This window comes from Vombatus ursinus, unplaced genomic scaffold, assembly GCF_900497805.2.
Source record: "Vombatus ursinus unplaced genomic scaffold, bare-nosed wombat genome assembly UNPS02014793.1, whole genome shotgun sequence".
Classification (NCBI taxonomy): Eukaryota; Metazoa; Chordata; class Mammalia; order Diprotodontia; family Vombatidae; genus Vombatus; species Vombatus ursinus.
This window is the reverse complement of record NW_020954571.1, coordinates 16356097-16372825: the sequence shown is the minus strand read 5'-3', so window position 1 is coordinate 16372825 and position 16729 is coordinate 16356097. Positions and strand designations below refer to the sequence as shown.

The following is a 16729-nucleotide window of genomic DNA, read 5'->3' as shown; positions in this document are numbered from 1 at the left end:
GTCCGATGGAATACGAAATGAATAATTTTTTTATTAATGTACCAATAGCAAATGATGAGAAAATGTATTTACACTTATTAGAAAGTAACAGTGCGGTTAAAGAAAGTAGAATTTAAAAATAAAAAAAATACTTAATATCAGGCCTAAAGATAAACCTACATTGACCATATGATGAAAATGTCATTATTGTTTTTAAAAATATTTCAACAGTGTAGACTGAACTGTCTTCTCTTTCTATCTTCATGCAAATGCTAGTAAGTGCAAAGAGCTTTATATACATCTTTATACATCTCAGTGAATTTGCATGCTCACATTCTCACCAAATGTGGTTGGACGACCTGGGACATTATCTAAAATCAGTGATACTTTAGAACCGATATTGTTGTTCTTGCAACATTTTTTAACAGCAAGAATAAAATAAGGAGTATTTTGCCAGGAATAAAAATTGGTTTGAAAACCAGTCTTCAAAAATAGTTTTCACCACCCTACTTTCTTATTTGAGTACCAAAGACCTGGAAATGATCACTGATTGTAGTCTCTCAGAGCCTGAAGACTTCAAGACCAGTCAATAGAAATGTATTGGTTTTTGTGTAAAATTCCCTTCTGCGTGACTTCCCAACAAAAGTGTTAGGTGAACCTTAGACATTTTAAATCCAGGTGGAGTATTTTCTTAGAAATATAAGTTCTAGAAAGCCTTTTCCAGAATAAATCTGTCTTATGCACATTAAAAATTTGTTGATTAGTATATTTAGCTTCTTCAATTATTTTCTTCAAAACGTCAGGATACAGTATTTAGCTGTATTTAGGTGGTGCAGTGGATAGAGTGCTGGGCCTGGAGTCAGGAAGACTCATCTTCCTGAGTTCGAATTTGGCCTCAGACGCTTTGCCAGTTGTGTGACCCTGGGTAAGTCACTTAACCATGTTTGCCTCAGTTTCCTCATCTGTAAAATGAGCTGGAGAAGGAAATGGCAAGTTTTCTTTGTCAAGAAAACCCCAAATTGGGTCACAAAGAGTTGTACATGACTGAAAAGTGACTGAGCAACAAAATTTAGCTGCCAGATCTTCATCTACAATGGCCTCTTCTCTTGGTAATTTTAACATTATATAATTGAACCTGATTTTAAAAGTGATCAAATCAATAAAGCTTGCAGTAAAGGTTTCTTTACTACCCCACTTCCATTTTCTTTCATTGTCTTAACTAACCTTGAAAGCTTTTGTCTAAATGGTTACTATGTTTAGAGAAAAAAAATTTTAGATTGCAATCTTCCATGTACATAGCTAAAAATGCTATATTTCTGTTATTGCAATATTATTCTATTTCTTGTGCTTTTTTGCAAACACACACACACACACACACACACACACAACCTGGTACAGTTTTGCCTTTTTCTGTTGCTTTGCCTGAATGTTTAATAATATTATGTACTATAGATTTAGACATTCCAACATCTCATTTTATTTTAGAGTTATTATAGCTACATTCATGCCATTAAATTGGACTTGGCATCAGGAAGATCTGAGTTCAAATGTGACCTCACACCACTTATGAGCTATGTGGCCCTGGGCAAGTTGCTTAACCTCTTTCAGCCTCACTTTCCTCATCTATCAAATGGAAATAATAATAGATAATAAGGTTGTTAATAATAGGAAATAATTAAAAAAGAGACAATATTTGTAAACTGCTGTATAAATGCTAGTTATTATTATAATTATGATAACTATCTTGATAGACAGACTCCATGGTATTTTATACATTTTGTAGTTATTTTCATGGCAGAGGTTTTTAACCTTTTCTTGTGTCATGGATCCCTTTGGCAGTCCGATGAAGCCTATGAACCCCTTCTCAAAATGTCCTTAAATGCACAAATAAAATACATAATATTGCCAGGTAAACTAATCATATCAAAATACAGTTATCAAATAAAAGTTTTTAAGTTCACGAGCCCCTACATTAAGAGCCCCTGTTTTATTGCCATGTAGAATTGCTGATGGTTTTCTGGATCTATTTTATATCTTGCTACTTTACTAAAGCTATTACTTGTCACAATTAGTTTTTTATCTGATTCTTTAAAGATTTCTAACCTTGGAGTTAGTCTGTTACGCTGATCTGCTTTTCTACAGTTTTTAAACCAGTAGCAAATAATGTTGATTTGTAAGCAAATAGAGATATTTCATCTCCTTCTTTCCAGTGTTTATGCCTTTAATTTCTTTTTTCTCATTTTATTGCTATACTAGCATTTCCAGAACTATTTTTAATAATAAGGCAGAGTAGGAGAAAGCTTCTAGTGTTTTCCCATTACAAATAATGCTAGCTTTAGAGTTTAGAAATGGACTTATTTAATATGCAAAAAAAAATAGCCTTGCTATGCCTGTAGTGTGTAGTGGGTCCTTTTTTTTTTTATCACAAATGAGTTTTGTGTTTTGTCAAAGGCATTTTCTACATTTTTTGATATAATCATGTGGTTTCAGCCTTTTTGTTTTTCACATAATTAATTACAGGAATTGTTTTCCTAAGGCTAAACTATCCTGGCATCCCTGATGTAAATTCAACTTGCTCACGGAACATCATTTTTGTTGTTAATAAATTTATTGTTAGGATTTTATTTAATTTTTTGCCTTAATATTAGTCTATGGCTCTCTTTGTTTTTACTTTGGTTTTGTCATTAGACTATATTTATCTCATAAAACTAGTTTGGTGGCGTGTTTTCTTTCTCAATTTTTAGGAATAATTTGTGTAAGGGGCAGCTAGGGGGCACAGTGGAAGGGCAGGTAGGTGGCGCAGTGGATAAAGCACCAGCCCTGAAGTCAGGAGGACCTGAGTTCAAATCCGGCCTCAGACCAAACACTTGACACTTACTAGCTGTGTGACCCTGGGCAAGTCACTTAACCCCAATTGCCTAAAAAAAAAAAAAAATTAAAAAAAAAGAATAATTTGTGTAGCATTTGTAATAGTCACTCTTTTGATCTAATTCATTTGATCAGATTCACTTGTAAATCTGTCTAGACTGTGGTTTGTTTTTTTTTCCCTGTTCATGAATTTACTCAATTTTATTTTCTGAGTCTTGTACCCATTTAAGTGAACTTTCTCCATATTGCAATGATAGAAATTTCCTAATGTTTTGAGAAGTATTTGGACATGACACTTTCTGATTTGGTGTCAAAACAGCAGGGAGGATCCCTAGGGCCCAAGATGATGGCCATGAAATATGCAGGATTCTGTTCCTGTCTCCTCATCATAGGAAGCTAGAGCGGTGTGATGGAGAAAACACTGAGTTTGAAGTCAGAGGATGTGATTTTGACACTTTCAACCTGTGTGTTCTTAGGCAAATCATTTAAACGCTTTCTGCCTCCATTTCCTCAGCATTAGAATGAGGAAGTTGGACTAGAATTAGGGGCTCTTAACCTGGATTATGTGAACTTGTTTTAAAAAATATTTTGGGGCTATAGGAATATAGGTACACTAATGCATTGTGGTAGAGCTGTGAACTAATAACACCATTCTGGAAGACAATTTGGAACTATGCCTAAATACTAATGAAGCTGTGCATATCCTTTGATTCAGAAATACTGTTTCTGTATCTCAAAGAAATCAAAGAAAAAGGAAGGGACCTGTACATAAAAAATATTTATAGCAGCTCTTTTTGTTGTTGCAAAGAATTGGAAACTGAGGGTTTCTACATCAATTGAAGAATGGCTGAATAAGTTATTGTATATGAATATGATGAGATACTATTGTGCCATAAGAAATGATGAAGGGGATGGTTTCTGAAAGACCTGAGAAGACATATGTGAACTGATGTAAGGTGAAGTAAGCAGAACCAGGAAAATTATTGTTACACAATAACAGCAATATGGTAAAAATAATCAACTATGAAAGACTTAGAAACTCTAATCAACACAATAATCAACACCATAGTTCCAAAGGACTCATAATGAAAAAAGTTGTCCACTTCCAGATAGACAACTGATAAATTCAGAGTATAGATTGAAGCACACTTTTTTCTCTTCCTTTCTTATTCTTGTTTCTTCCTCCCTACCCCTGCCCCAGAACATGGCTAATTCAGAAGTCTGTTTTGCACGATTTCATATTTGTAGTAGGTTTTGTCTTTTTTGCCTTCTCAGTCTATGGGAGAGGGGTTAGGGGAGGAAGAGAATCTGCAACTGAAAAAAATGGATTTTTTTTTAAAATGAAAAAATAAAAAAAATATTTTGGCTGGGCGTGGTGGCACTTCAGTTCTTGAGTTCTGAGCTACAGTGGAGCTAAAGTCAATCAGGTTTCCTCACTAAGTCAGCACCAATATGGTGAGCCCTGGGAGAGTGGCACCCACCAGTCTGCCTAAGGAGGGATCTACTGGCCCAAGTGGGTCAAAAAAAGAGAGTGGGTCAAAATTTCCTTGCTGATTAGCAGTGGGATTGGGTAGAAGATGGCTGCTTCTCTTCCAGCCTGAGCAAGATAGGGAAACCCAGTCTCAAATACATACATATATATGTACATACATACACATATGCATATATACATAACTATATTTTATCATAATTGGTTTCCTTTATAATTCTGTTTTATCCATGTAAAAATTTTGTTCTGAAAGGAATCCATAGGCTTTACTAGACTCACCAAAAGACATGCAAAAAAAGGTTTAAGAACCCCTGGAGAAGATCACTGAAATCCTTTTTAGCTCTAAATCTATGATTCCATGATCTCTTTTGCCAAAATAACTAAAATGATCATGATTACTTAGGACTCATTTAGCACTTTTAATTTTTTCAAGGTCACACACAAATCTCAGCTTCTTTTATTTCTATAACACCCTTGTGGGAGTAGTAGAATGAGAATTATTATCTCTAACAAATGACCAGACTGAGGCTCAAAAAGGTGATCTGCTCAAGGTGATATAGCAGATCATGGCAGAGCTAGGAAAATAATCCACATCTTCTGATACTCATGGTTCTTTTAAGTCAGAAGAGAACGCATTATTGGCTCTATTGAAAAGTCAATGCTAGTAAATACACAATCTTAAAATGTCAGAGCCAGAAGGAACCAAAGAGCCAATCTAATACAATCTTCCTTATTTAAAAAATTTTTTCTTGAAAGTATATACAGTGTCAACAAAAACATTCAAATATAGTTTTAAGTGATTACAAAATAATTGCAAAAATATTCTGTTTGCATTCACGTCCCTTTCTGATCTCTTTTATTTCTGTGTATTTTTTTAGGATTCTGTTGCTATTGTTATTTTTTCATATTGCTGTAGTCAGTTTCAATATTGTTGTCTAGATTCTGCTTTCTCTATTATGTATAACTAACTATATTTCTTTACATTCTTCAGGTTTTTTTTCTTATGGTAAAAATGGCATTCTATTAGTTTTGTATGTTTGGTCATTCCCCAAAGGTTGGATACAAGTGCTCATTTCCCCTTATTTAACTGATAGAGAAACTAAGACTTCCAGAGAAGAGGAGCTCATTCATCCAAAGTCACCCAGCTAGATAGAGAGTGGAAGATCTGGGACTAAAATTTATTAGATCCCTTCTCTGTTAATCTGACTTACATCTACACCTCCTGAGCTCCCCCGACTCTCAGGAGCAAGGATGGAAATTGTCTCGTTTTAGTTGTTGTAGGAAGTGAGAATTTGGAAAGTTTTAAGGCCCATTCATCTGATCAACAGTCTCTGTGGGATGAGAAGCAGGTTATGTGTTTCAAAATGACTGGCTGACACTTTCTCCCCACCCTGGGAATTAAATTCCCAGAATGTTTCTCCATAGTTCTGGGCTTTGAGGTCACTAATCTTACCTTCAGGATTCTTTAGGATTCCCCTGCTTCACTTAGGGGCTAGCCTTCTGGCTTAAGGCCACATCAGCCCCTCGATATTTGAGATCTCATTAAAGATTCCTGACCAGACCAAAATACTGATTCTTCACCTGGAAGCCTCTCTCTCATGCCTTCTGCTAATAAACGAGGGGATTTCCAGCAGTTTTACTTTCGTTTGGCTAAGTCAGCATGTCCCTAAGCCAGCCAACACGGGCTGGGCTTAGAAAAAGGTGAGAGTGTGGGCAGTCAGAGCTCAGAGCTATTGGAGGGCACTTGGTAGTTTGACTGGTTGGAGGCCCAGTTCAGAGAGACCCTGTTTACTCTCAGCTCCAACTCACCATTTGACCACCTTGGTGGTGTACCTTCTGAGAGTGAGTACCCACTATATCAGGGCGAGAAAGACCTATTGAAGCCAGCTCACCTATAGGGTTTGCATTTCTTGCTAGAAAAAGTGTGGTGGAGAGAGGGGACAGTTGGTACTGGGTTGCAAAATTAATAAGTTGAAGGGGCCCCTTGTGTGTCTTTGAAGCTGTTTCCGGGTTCTGAGGAAGCCATCAAAAGTTCACATTTAATCATGGCTGGCAGGGCTCCAACCCCCATGTTTACCTGCTAAGGCTGCACTGGACCTCATTTATTGGCACATTGGCTTCAGGTCCCCCTCTTTCATCTTCTGTCTTCCGCTTCCTTTCCCTTTGCCGAAGATGTCCTACTTGCCACAGCCTCAGGGCCTTCCATGAATTTTATCCGAAATTTTCCAAGGTGAGTGTCCTCATTTGGGGATCTAGGGCAAAATAATTGAATAAGCTTTCATTGTTAGTATTGGGATTTTTTCTTTCATGTGGTCTGGGGATCATAGGAGAGAGGGCTCCATTATAATGCCAGGAGCAAAAGATCAGAAATGTGAGAAAGGCTCCCTAATGGATCTTGTGAACATAAGCTGCCATTATTTACTATATTATGCCATTGTGGAAGGGCGGGGTGCTGTTGGTGACCAGTGAGAGCCATTTAATTGGCTGCTGGCCCAGGGCTGGCCATTTCCAGTGTAACCTTGAGAAGCCAAGGCTGTACAAAACTTTAAGGACTTTGAGTTATGATTAGAATGAGAAATGTTGGTTCTCTAAGGGGACTAGGTATACCTAAGATGACGGCCCTAGGGGAGGATTCAGTTGGAATTCCAGGATTTTGGCAGAGATGCCACTGGTATGAAGAAAGCTGATCTCTTTGAAAGTGATATATTGCATTTATATATGCTTAAAAAGAAAAGCAAGCTCTGTGTATTAGTCACAGTTTCATGTACAATTCTCTTCTGAGATACCATGTATATAGAAATGCTCGCTTTATTTGGTGTTGGTTAAAATCACAATTAAAAAAAGCTGATGGATTGAGATCTTATAAAAGAAGAGACCCAGAAGCCTGAATTATCTCCAGAGAAGTAGGCTGGAGCATAAGATTGGGATGGGGCACCATGGTCCCTTGAATCAGAGGCTACACAGCTGAGCAATGGGGGTTCATGCCACAGCTGCTCCCATCCGTCACCATGAAGAGGGCCCATTGAGGAAGTCCCTCTGCTAGGTCACCACTGTCATCATCACTGCCCTGGGCTGGGAGGTCCCTAGAGTTGACCCTCGCTTTATCTCCTCTTCAGGTGTTCAAAGGAAGAAAGTATTGCAACATTGTGGGCAGATAAAAGAGGTAAGGAAGAGAAGTTCAGTTACAGTCCTAAAGGCAGCTGGGATAAACCAAACACTGTCTTATTTCACAGCTTAGGAACAGATTAGATGACCCCATAACCTATCACGACAATAGCTCAGGTAGGGCACAGAGACCCACACAAGGAAAGATCCCTTCACAAAATGATTCTGGCATTGGTAGATAGAAGTAGAATGGAAGAGGGAGCTTTGCAAAATATTCTTGGGAGGGACCTAGAATTTAATGTAAATAACTTAATCTCCCTAAAGAGAAGGAGCAAGGTAGTATTTTTGGAAAGATTATAGACTTAAACCATGGTTGTAGTACAGCGTTTGTTGTTCACTCACATCTGACCTTGAAAAAATCACTTCCCTTCTCAGTGTCTCAGTTTCTTCCTCTATAAAATGAAGATGTTGGACAAGATGACCTTGCTTCAAGCTGTGGTATTCTATGGTGCTGCAGTTGTCTCTGTGTATGAAGAGGGTGGGAAATGCTGGATGTTTGTTTTTTGTTCATTCCGTCCCTCCTTCCACTGCCTAACTAATCAGCTGTGCTCTTGAGGAACAACTTCTTGGTTGGGGGAGGGAATAGATTGGACGACAGTTCTAGGGTTTGGCACTGGGTGTGGGGAGACGGTAGGACTCTGGAACATGCTACCTCCCAACCTTCACCCAGGAGTAGCCTTATTGTTGTTGTTGAGTCATTTCAGTTATGCCCGACTCTCCATGACCCCATCTGGGGTTTTCTTGGCAAGGGTATCAGAGTAGTTTGCCATTTCCTTCTCTAGTTCATTTTTACAGATGAGGAAACTGAGACAAACAGGGTTAATCGACTTGGCCAAGGTCACATAGCTACTAAGTGTCTAAGAGCGGAAACATTAACTTCTATCAAAGCACAGTCATCCTTGGATCATAGGATTACCCACTTAGAACTGGAAGGGACCTCAGAAATTCTCTGGTTCAACCTTCTCATTTTACAGATGAAAAAGCAGCCACACAAGCTACTTTGTAATTTATTGTGTTTACTTGTATACACGTTGCATCACCCTCCAGTGGAATATAAGTTTCCTGAGGGCAGGGGCCAGTTTGGGTTTGTATTACCTGGGACTGGCACAATGTCTTGCACACAGTATTGAAGTGAGGTGAATTGTATTGAATTAATCTCTTCTTAACCAGCCTCATTAGACTCTCCTTCGATCCCTCACTCCCTTCCTTTCTGTTGAAACTTAGGTTGAAGGGTAGAAGAGTTGCTCTCATATCACAGTATGGTCTCATGGAGAGAATATGAGATTAGGAGACAAGAGGCCTGCATCCCAGTTCAAGTTTTGTCACAAATACTCTAGGTGACCTTGGACGAGTCAATACCCCCTTCAGAGCTTCAGTTCCCCATTTGTAAAAGGAGAATGATAAGACCTGCCCAATTTTCATCACTGTTCATTGTGACAATCAAATGACCTAATCAAAGTGAAAATACTTTGAAGGGTTCAAACCTCTTTACACATGGCGGAGTTTATCTGTGAGAGGACCCTCAACCAGGTTATTGAATGTATGTCTACAGCAACCAGAGCAGAAATAGAAGGTGTACCTTTGGGGAGAAGATGTCTACAGTGAGGCAATAAAAGAAAGACACACCAAAAGGGCAGTTCTTTCGCCTGTCTGTTTCCCACATCAGGAAAAGGTTTACCTTATTGGGAAAGGATCAGAGGAAAGAGACTTATCCCTCCGGGGCAAAAGTTTCCAAACTTTTTTGATTGAATACTCCCATTGTTAAATAATTTTCTTACTTTTTGATGATTCCCCTTAATGTTTGAGGTATTTTATCCCTCCAAATGAATTTCATTTTTATTTTGCCTAGTTCTATAAAGCATCGTCTTTGTAATTTGATTGGTATATGTAAATTAGCTTAGGAAGTATTGTCATTTTTATTAAATTAGTGTAGCCCAGCCATGAGCACTATTACTTAAGTTGTTTTTTTATTTCTTTAAGGAATGGTTTGTATTTGTGTCTATGCAAGTTTTGCATGTGCCTTGGTAGAGTGACTCCCAGATATTTTGTCCATTTTGTAGTTGTTTTTTAATGTGACTCCCTCTTCAATTATTTCCACTTGCATTTAAAAAATTACTATGTAGAAATCCTGTAAGTTGGGGGAAGGGATTATTTATATCCTGCTACTTTGCTAAACCTATTCTTTGCCTCAGTTTCTTTGCTAATTCTCTAGGATTTTCTAAGTAAATCTTGTCATCGACAAATAGGGATGGTTTTGCTTCCTCTTTGTATATCTTTATGCAATTAGTTTCTTTCTCCTTTCTTATTGCTATTGGTGGTATGAGTAGAACTATGGCTTTCCAAATAACAATAGTGACAGTGAGTATCCTTGCTTTATTCCTGTATTTATTGGGAAAGCTTCCAGTGTATAGATTGTTCACTTTTGGCTTAGATTTATGCTTTTTAATCCTATATAACATGTTTATGCTTTGTCCTCTTTCTCAGAGCCAAGCTTGTTACCTTGCCCCTCTGGATTCCAACAGATAATCCTGAAGGTTTTTTCCCTACTGCCATTAGCTTAAGCCCCTAGCTGCTCTGTTTCTCCCATCGTTCAGGGGCCAGTTTCTAGCACCATGGTTCCATTTAATTACTTAACAATAGATAGTTTTTACAAAGTGCTATTTACTTTAGAGATATAGCATAAATAAATGTACTGTGATTTCCCCCAATACCTCCAGGGCATATTCTCCCTTCTACTACTATGGTCTCTGGGGAAAGTATTTTCATAATATAGCTCAAGTCCGACACAGCTCATTTCCAAAATTGTTATTGCTACTGGATCCAGAAGGTCATTCTTTGTTCCTCAGGTGGTCACTTGTAGGCTGACTTGTAGCACTTAGCCTGAAGCACCAGGATGCCAGAGTATACTCATAATAACCTCTCAAATTCCCTAGGTTGTGAGGTGCTCATCCCTTACACCTAGAACAAATGAAGAAGGCAGGAATGGAGACCCATTTCTTGGAGTCATATGACCTCAGAGGGGAAGAAGGCCCTAAGGACTTTCCCCTTACCACAGTCTCTCAGCAAATGCCATGAGAGAGTCACAGAGCTCATTCATTCATGGAGTGAATGAAGCAGAGAAAAGATATAAACTAACTTGAGCTTTTTTGATGACTCTAACAGTTTTAGCTATTCAGCCAATCAATAGACTTCTCCCAGCATCTTCCATATCGAGAGGCTGAATCAACCAAGTAATCTGATGAAGTCTGCACATATGCCAGATCCTCAAGACACATACTTTAAAAAAAAAAAAAAAGGCTTTCTAATTACATAGGATTCAATAAAGATAGACTGTTTACTTTTTATATGAGGAAATGTAAAACATATGTGTAAGATTGTTATCAGTAATTAAGTAGTTCAAACGAAAGATTGGGGTAGACCTGAGTATGATATGATTCTAAAAAGTAAAACTGTTTAGGAAAAGATTAAAAGAGTAATTATACAAATGAGGTGTGAGAGGAAGAACTGACACAGAAGAATTAGATAGGGGAGGAGGGCTGGTAGAATGGGTTAAAAAGGGAACAATACGTATATGTCTAGAAGGGCATAAAAGTTCTAAATTCAGAAAGAAATAAAAGGGAGAGGGGAGAGGATAAGAGAGGGATTTTTAGAGAGGAAAGTAAGGGAATAAGATAGGGGGGACTATAGAAGAGTGTTTAATGGAAAGGGGAAGATAAGGGAAGGATCCTTGGTGGGGGGATAGGTTAAGTAATAGGCGGGCAGGGGACAACTAGATGGCGCAGTGGGTATAGCACTGGCCCTGGAGTCAGGAGGACCTGAGTTCAAATCCGGCCTCAGACACATAACACTTACTAGCTGTGTGACTCTGGGCAAGTCACTTAACCCCATTGCCTAAAAATAAAAAATAAAAAAATTTTTAAAATAGAAAGGCAAGGTAGAAGGTAGAAGTAAAGTAGACGAGTCAGGAGGAATAGGAAATAAGAGATACATACAAACACAAAATAAAGATCAGGAGTAGAATTTATTAGGGAAAAAAAGCAAGGGTAGTAATCATGATCTCACACAAAGTTAAAGCTAAAATAGATTTAATTAAAAGAGAAAAATAGAGAAACTACATTATATGTCAGCCATATTAATCAATATTGTCTTAGACTATTTAAAATAACTAGACAGTATAAGGTTGGAATATTGTTGTGGTATAGGAAATGATGAGTTGGTAGATTTAGAAAAATGTAGAAAGAGTTGGACTTATGAAAGAAGCTCTTATCCACGGTGGCTTCAGAGATACAGAACACAAACAAGTATAGTACGGTCTTACATAGATGCATATGAATGTATATGTGTATATATGTGTATGATTATAGATATCTATGTACGTGTAAGTATATGTCTGTGTGTGTATATGTGTATATGTATATACATATGTATTTATATATACACATATATATCTCCACGCTTAATTGTAGCCTTCTTAGGGGAAGGGGGGAGGAAAGGGGAAAAAAAGGAACAAAGTAAAAAGTTCAGAGCAGAGAACAAAATAAAACCTACAAGGAAGTAAAGAAAAGATGGACAGCTCTGAACACAATTTGTAGTATTTATTATATAGAATTTCTTGAAATGGAAATGTATTGCTTTATATTTTGAATAGTACTGCTGTGCACATGGCTATTTTTTTTCTTTTCTCATTTTGCATTTAAGTTTGTTTCTTTTTTCTTTTCCTATTTTATATTCAAGTTTAAAATTTAAAAATTTACAAAAATAAAACAAACAAAAAATGCTTTTCTCTGCCTATACTTTGTAGGGGGTTTTAGCATAAGTGAGTGTGGTACTTTGTCAAGGACTTTTTCTTTATCTGTTGATATAATTATGTGATTTTGTGTGTTTTTAATATGTCTATGTTTATTTTCCTATTGTTGAACTATCTTGTATCACTCAATCAATTAACATTAAGCATCTACAATGTGCATAGGCACTATGCGAAGTGCTGGGAATACAAAAACGAAAGTGTAATAATAGTCCCTGCCCACAGAGAGCTTAATTCTGACAGAAGAGTTAATTGCCATTAATCTAAACATATTCTCTCTTTCTCTCTCTCGTCCTCCTTCTCCTCCTCCTCCTTCTTCTTCTTCCTTTTCTCTCTCTCTTTTCTCCTCCTCCTCTTCTTCTTCTTCCTCTTCTCTCTCTCCTCCTCCTCTTCTTCTCCTTCTCCTTCTTTTCTTCTTCTTCTTCTCTCTCTCTCTCCTCCTCCTCTTCTTCTCCTTCTCCTTCTTTTCTTCTTCCTCTTCTCTTTCTCTCTCCTCCTCCTCCTCTTCTCCTCCTCCTCTTCCTTCTTCTTCTTCCTCTTCTCTCTCCTCCTCCTCCTCTTCTTCTCCTTCTTCTTCTTTTTCTTCTTCTTCTTCTTCTTCTTCTCTCTCTCTCTCCCCTCCTCTTCTCCTCCTCCTCCTCCTCCTTCTTCTTCTTCTTCTTCTTCTTCTTCTTCTTCTCCTTCTTCTTCCTCTTCTCTCTCTCTCCTCCTCCTCTTCTTCTCCTTCTCCTTCTTCTTCTTTTCTTTTTCTTCTTCTTCTAACTCTTATCTCTCTCCTCCTCCTCTTCTTCTCTTCTTCCTCTTCTTCTCCTCCTCCTCTTCTTCTCCTCCTCCTTCTTCTTCTTCTTCCTCTTCTCTCTCTCCTCCTCCTCCTCTTCTTCTCCTTCTTCTCTTCTTCTTCTTCTTCTTCTTCTTCTTCTTCTTCTTTCTTCTTCTTCTTCTTCTTCTTCTTCTTCCTCTTCTCTCTCTCTCTCTCTCTTTTTCCTCTCCCTCATTGTGGGAAGCCTCCCACCACCACCACCACACACACAAACTAAAAAAAAAAAAACAAAAACCCTCCAAGTGAAAGCAGAAGAACAGACAGGTGAGAGAGACTGTCACGGCTACCAGTACCATATCAGGGGCTTGATCAGGAGCCTCTGAGTGAGGAGGCCTTTGCCCTGCCCCACCAACCTGCCCACATGTCCGTCCTGCATGTTGGTCTGTCCAGCTTTGAGTACTGCATGTCTGTCCCTGATCTGAGTGTGATTCTTCTCTGCTGTCTGTGTTAGTGTCTGGCTCTCACGTGTCTGCCCCACCTTTTTCCTATCTATTGGGTCAGGCCCCAACATGGTTGCCCCACTACCCCTTCCTCTTCCTGTTCTGCTGTTCTGTCTGGGTGTGCTGGCCCTCTCCCTCCATGGGCTCACAGCACCTTTCTGCCTCCCTCCCTCCCTCCCTTCCCCATGTAGAGCTCTATGTAGAGGTCTGCTGAATGGTCCATTTATGTAAAGCTAGAACTGTCTGCATATGTGTGTATATATATATACATATATATATATGTATATATATATATTATGTATGTGTACATTGCAGTAATATTTTTGCTGGATTTTACTTTTTAAAAGACCAACATTCATTCATGAGAGGCAGCGTGGTATAGCAAGCTGGCTTCTAGTCACTAGGGTGCACAACTTCAGCATCGTCCTTAGCACTTCACGCTCACTCATTCCCCATATTCAATCAGTTGCCAAGTTTGTTGCGTTTTCCTCCACATCTCTCAACCCGTCCTCTTCACTCCACTCACATGGCCACCACTCTAGTTTGAGTCTCCATCACCCAGAGCATTCCAAGAGCCTTTGAATTGGTCTTTTTGCCTTGTCTCTTCTTCGCCAAACCATCTACCTCACTGCTGCTGATTAATATACTTAAAGCACAGGTCTGGCCTGTCACTGCCCTGCTCAAAAAAGTTCCAGGCAAGCCCATTACTATCTGGCTACAGATCATCTTTCTAGACTGAATTCCCATCATTCCCTGTCATGCACTCTGGATTCCCACCATTTGGCCTCTATGTTGTACCCAATCCATAGCATTCCATATCTTATCTCTTTGTCTTTGCAAATATCATCCACCAAGCCTGGAATGCTGCCCCTCCTCACTTCCTTCTAAGAATCACTCAGTCCCTTCAAGGTTCCATACAGCTACCACCCCCTACAAAGGGCAGTTACTAATGCTTGATTTAGTTAGTGCTGTCCCACTCTACCCCCTCCTCCCAATAGAAATTATGTTGATTTACTTTGTATTTGCTTATCTGTGTACATTTATATCTCTCTAGCAAAATGTCAGCTCTTTGAGAGGACATTGACTGTTTGCCTTCTTCATTTTATCTTTAGTGTGCAGTATAGTGTCCTGCCCATTGTAGACAACATAATAAATGTTCATTAAATTGACAGTATTCTGGGTTCTTTGTTTTGCCACTAACTTGCTATATAATCTGGGTGATAACCATCTGTGAAGTTTGGATTCAGTCAAAGGGCCGCACTTGACCTAAAGGGCCACATGTGGCCTTGAGGCCACAGTTCCCCCCCACCCCCCCCAGCCATATTATTCTTCTCCTCACTAGATTTCTATGGCCAGGATCAAACATAAAATCCTCTACTTGACTTTCCTAATCTTCATAATTTGACCTCTTCCTACATCTCCAGTCTTCTTATATTTTACTTTCCTCCACATGAGCAGCATTCTAGCGACACTGACTTCTTTGCTGTTCTTCACACATGACCTTGCGTCTCTCAACTCTAGGCATTTGAAATATGGCTGTTCCCCATGCCTGGAACCTTCTCCCTTCTCAGCTATACCTCCAGGCTTCTCTAGCTGCCTGTAAGTCTCAGTTAAAGATCCACCTTCAGGAAGAAGCCTTAGTGCCCTTCCTCTGAGACTACTCTCAGTTTATCTTGGGAACTCCTTGAGTACAGGGACTGAGTTGGGGTTGGATTTTTTTTCTGCCTTTCTTTGTATCCCCCAAACTTAGCACATTGCCCAATACATAATAGGAATTAATAGGTACTAATTAAATGACTAACTAGCTAACCATGCCTTCCTCCACACCAAATGGGTTTCTCAGTGGAGGGGAATCTTGACTCAGATATTTCCAAACAATACCTGCCATTTATATAATGACTCAACTGGAAGTGACTAAACAACATTGTAATGACTCAAATGAGATATCATTTGTAAAACACTTTGCAAACTTTAAAGGCTTCTATATTAGAGAACTAATATTCTTCTAAAGGTTCCTTTCAGGATAAGAATTTGGGGATCAGGAAGCAATCTGGTGGGACTTTTATTGAATTCTGATCAATCATGAGGGGGTGCCCCTGGCGGCCTCCAGTCACCCAGCTGAGGTGGTAGGATACTTCCCTTCCGTATCATATTTCTTACTGCTGTCTTAGTCTGTCCACCTCAGAGTCTGCCATATTGTGGTATTGTGGAAAGAGTGCTGGACTTGGAAACTGAGGACTTGGGTTCCTGTCCTAGCTCTCCATTTAGTACCTCTCTGCCTTTGTGATCCTCTGTTTCCTCATCTGTAGAAGGGGGGCATTGGACTTGATGGCTAAGTTCCCCTCTAGCTCTGAATCTTTGATCCAGTGGTCTTGTGACTTCTTTGCATCATTCTTTCGATATGTATACATTTTTCCGCCAGCCCTGGCAGCTGTTGGAGGGGAGAGGCACCAGATGACTCACCCACTGCTTTCTCTTGCCACCTTGGTGCTTGTTCCTCCTAATTCTCCATTCTTACTTAAGGTCATATAAACCATGACTTTGGAGGGAGGACTAGGGGATAACCCAGCAGGTACTGAGACCCCTCATACCCACAGTAGCACTCATCTGTGCTCACCTCATGTGTAACAAAATCGGCCCTCATTTCTCCATTCCCAATTTGGTTCTCTTTTCATAAAATCATGGAGATGGCAAGAGAATTTCCCTTCCACTCCAACCCTCAAGGTCAACATATGAGTGCACAAAGCCTTGTAGTCTTTTTTTTTTTTTTTTGGAGTAGGGGAGAGACAATCTAACTTGTGACTTCATTGTTCCAGGGAATTCCCAGTGAGGAAATTTTTCCTGCAAATGCAGATCAGCAGCTGTTCCCATGAGGGAGTTTAGGACTTGGTATGCTTAAGTGATTGGCCAGGGTTGCACAACTAGTATGTGTCAGAGGTAGGATATGAACCCAGACCTTACTGACACTGAAGAACTATCCTTATCCATTATACCACAGTGTACCTCAGAGCCTTGTATTCTTTAAAGAGCTTTTACATCTAATGTCTCATTTGATCATTAGAGCCCGCTCAGAGGTGACAGGATAGGTAGTATTAAATAGCCCAGAGAAGGACAATAACCTTCAGAGATCCCCAGTAAGTTATTGGCAGAGCCTGGACTAGGAC

General features: G+C 39.2%; 1 protein-coding gene across 8 annotated transcripts in view; it reads left to right on the top strand.

Annotated features, from left to right (window-relative positions):
• Nucleotides 1–16729, top strand: part of NLRC5 (NLR family CARD domain containing 5) — a 100354-nt gene that overhangs the window by 7373 nt on the left and 76252 nt on the right. Inside the window, exons 1-2 of one of the 8 annotated variants that reach the window (XM_027869468.1) lie at nt 6379–6566; nt 7453–7499. The exons of 6 other annotated variants lie outside the window; for them this stretch is intronic. The gene's annotated coding sequence lies outside the window, so the exon portion shown is untranslated. Of the gene's footprint in view, nt 1–6378; nt 6567–7452; nt 7500–16729 lie in introns of those variants that run through there. One more of the 8 variants, XM_027869467.1, reaches the window with a different exon arrangement.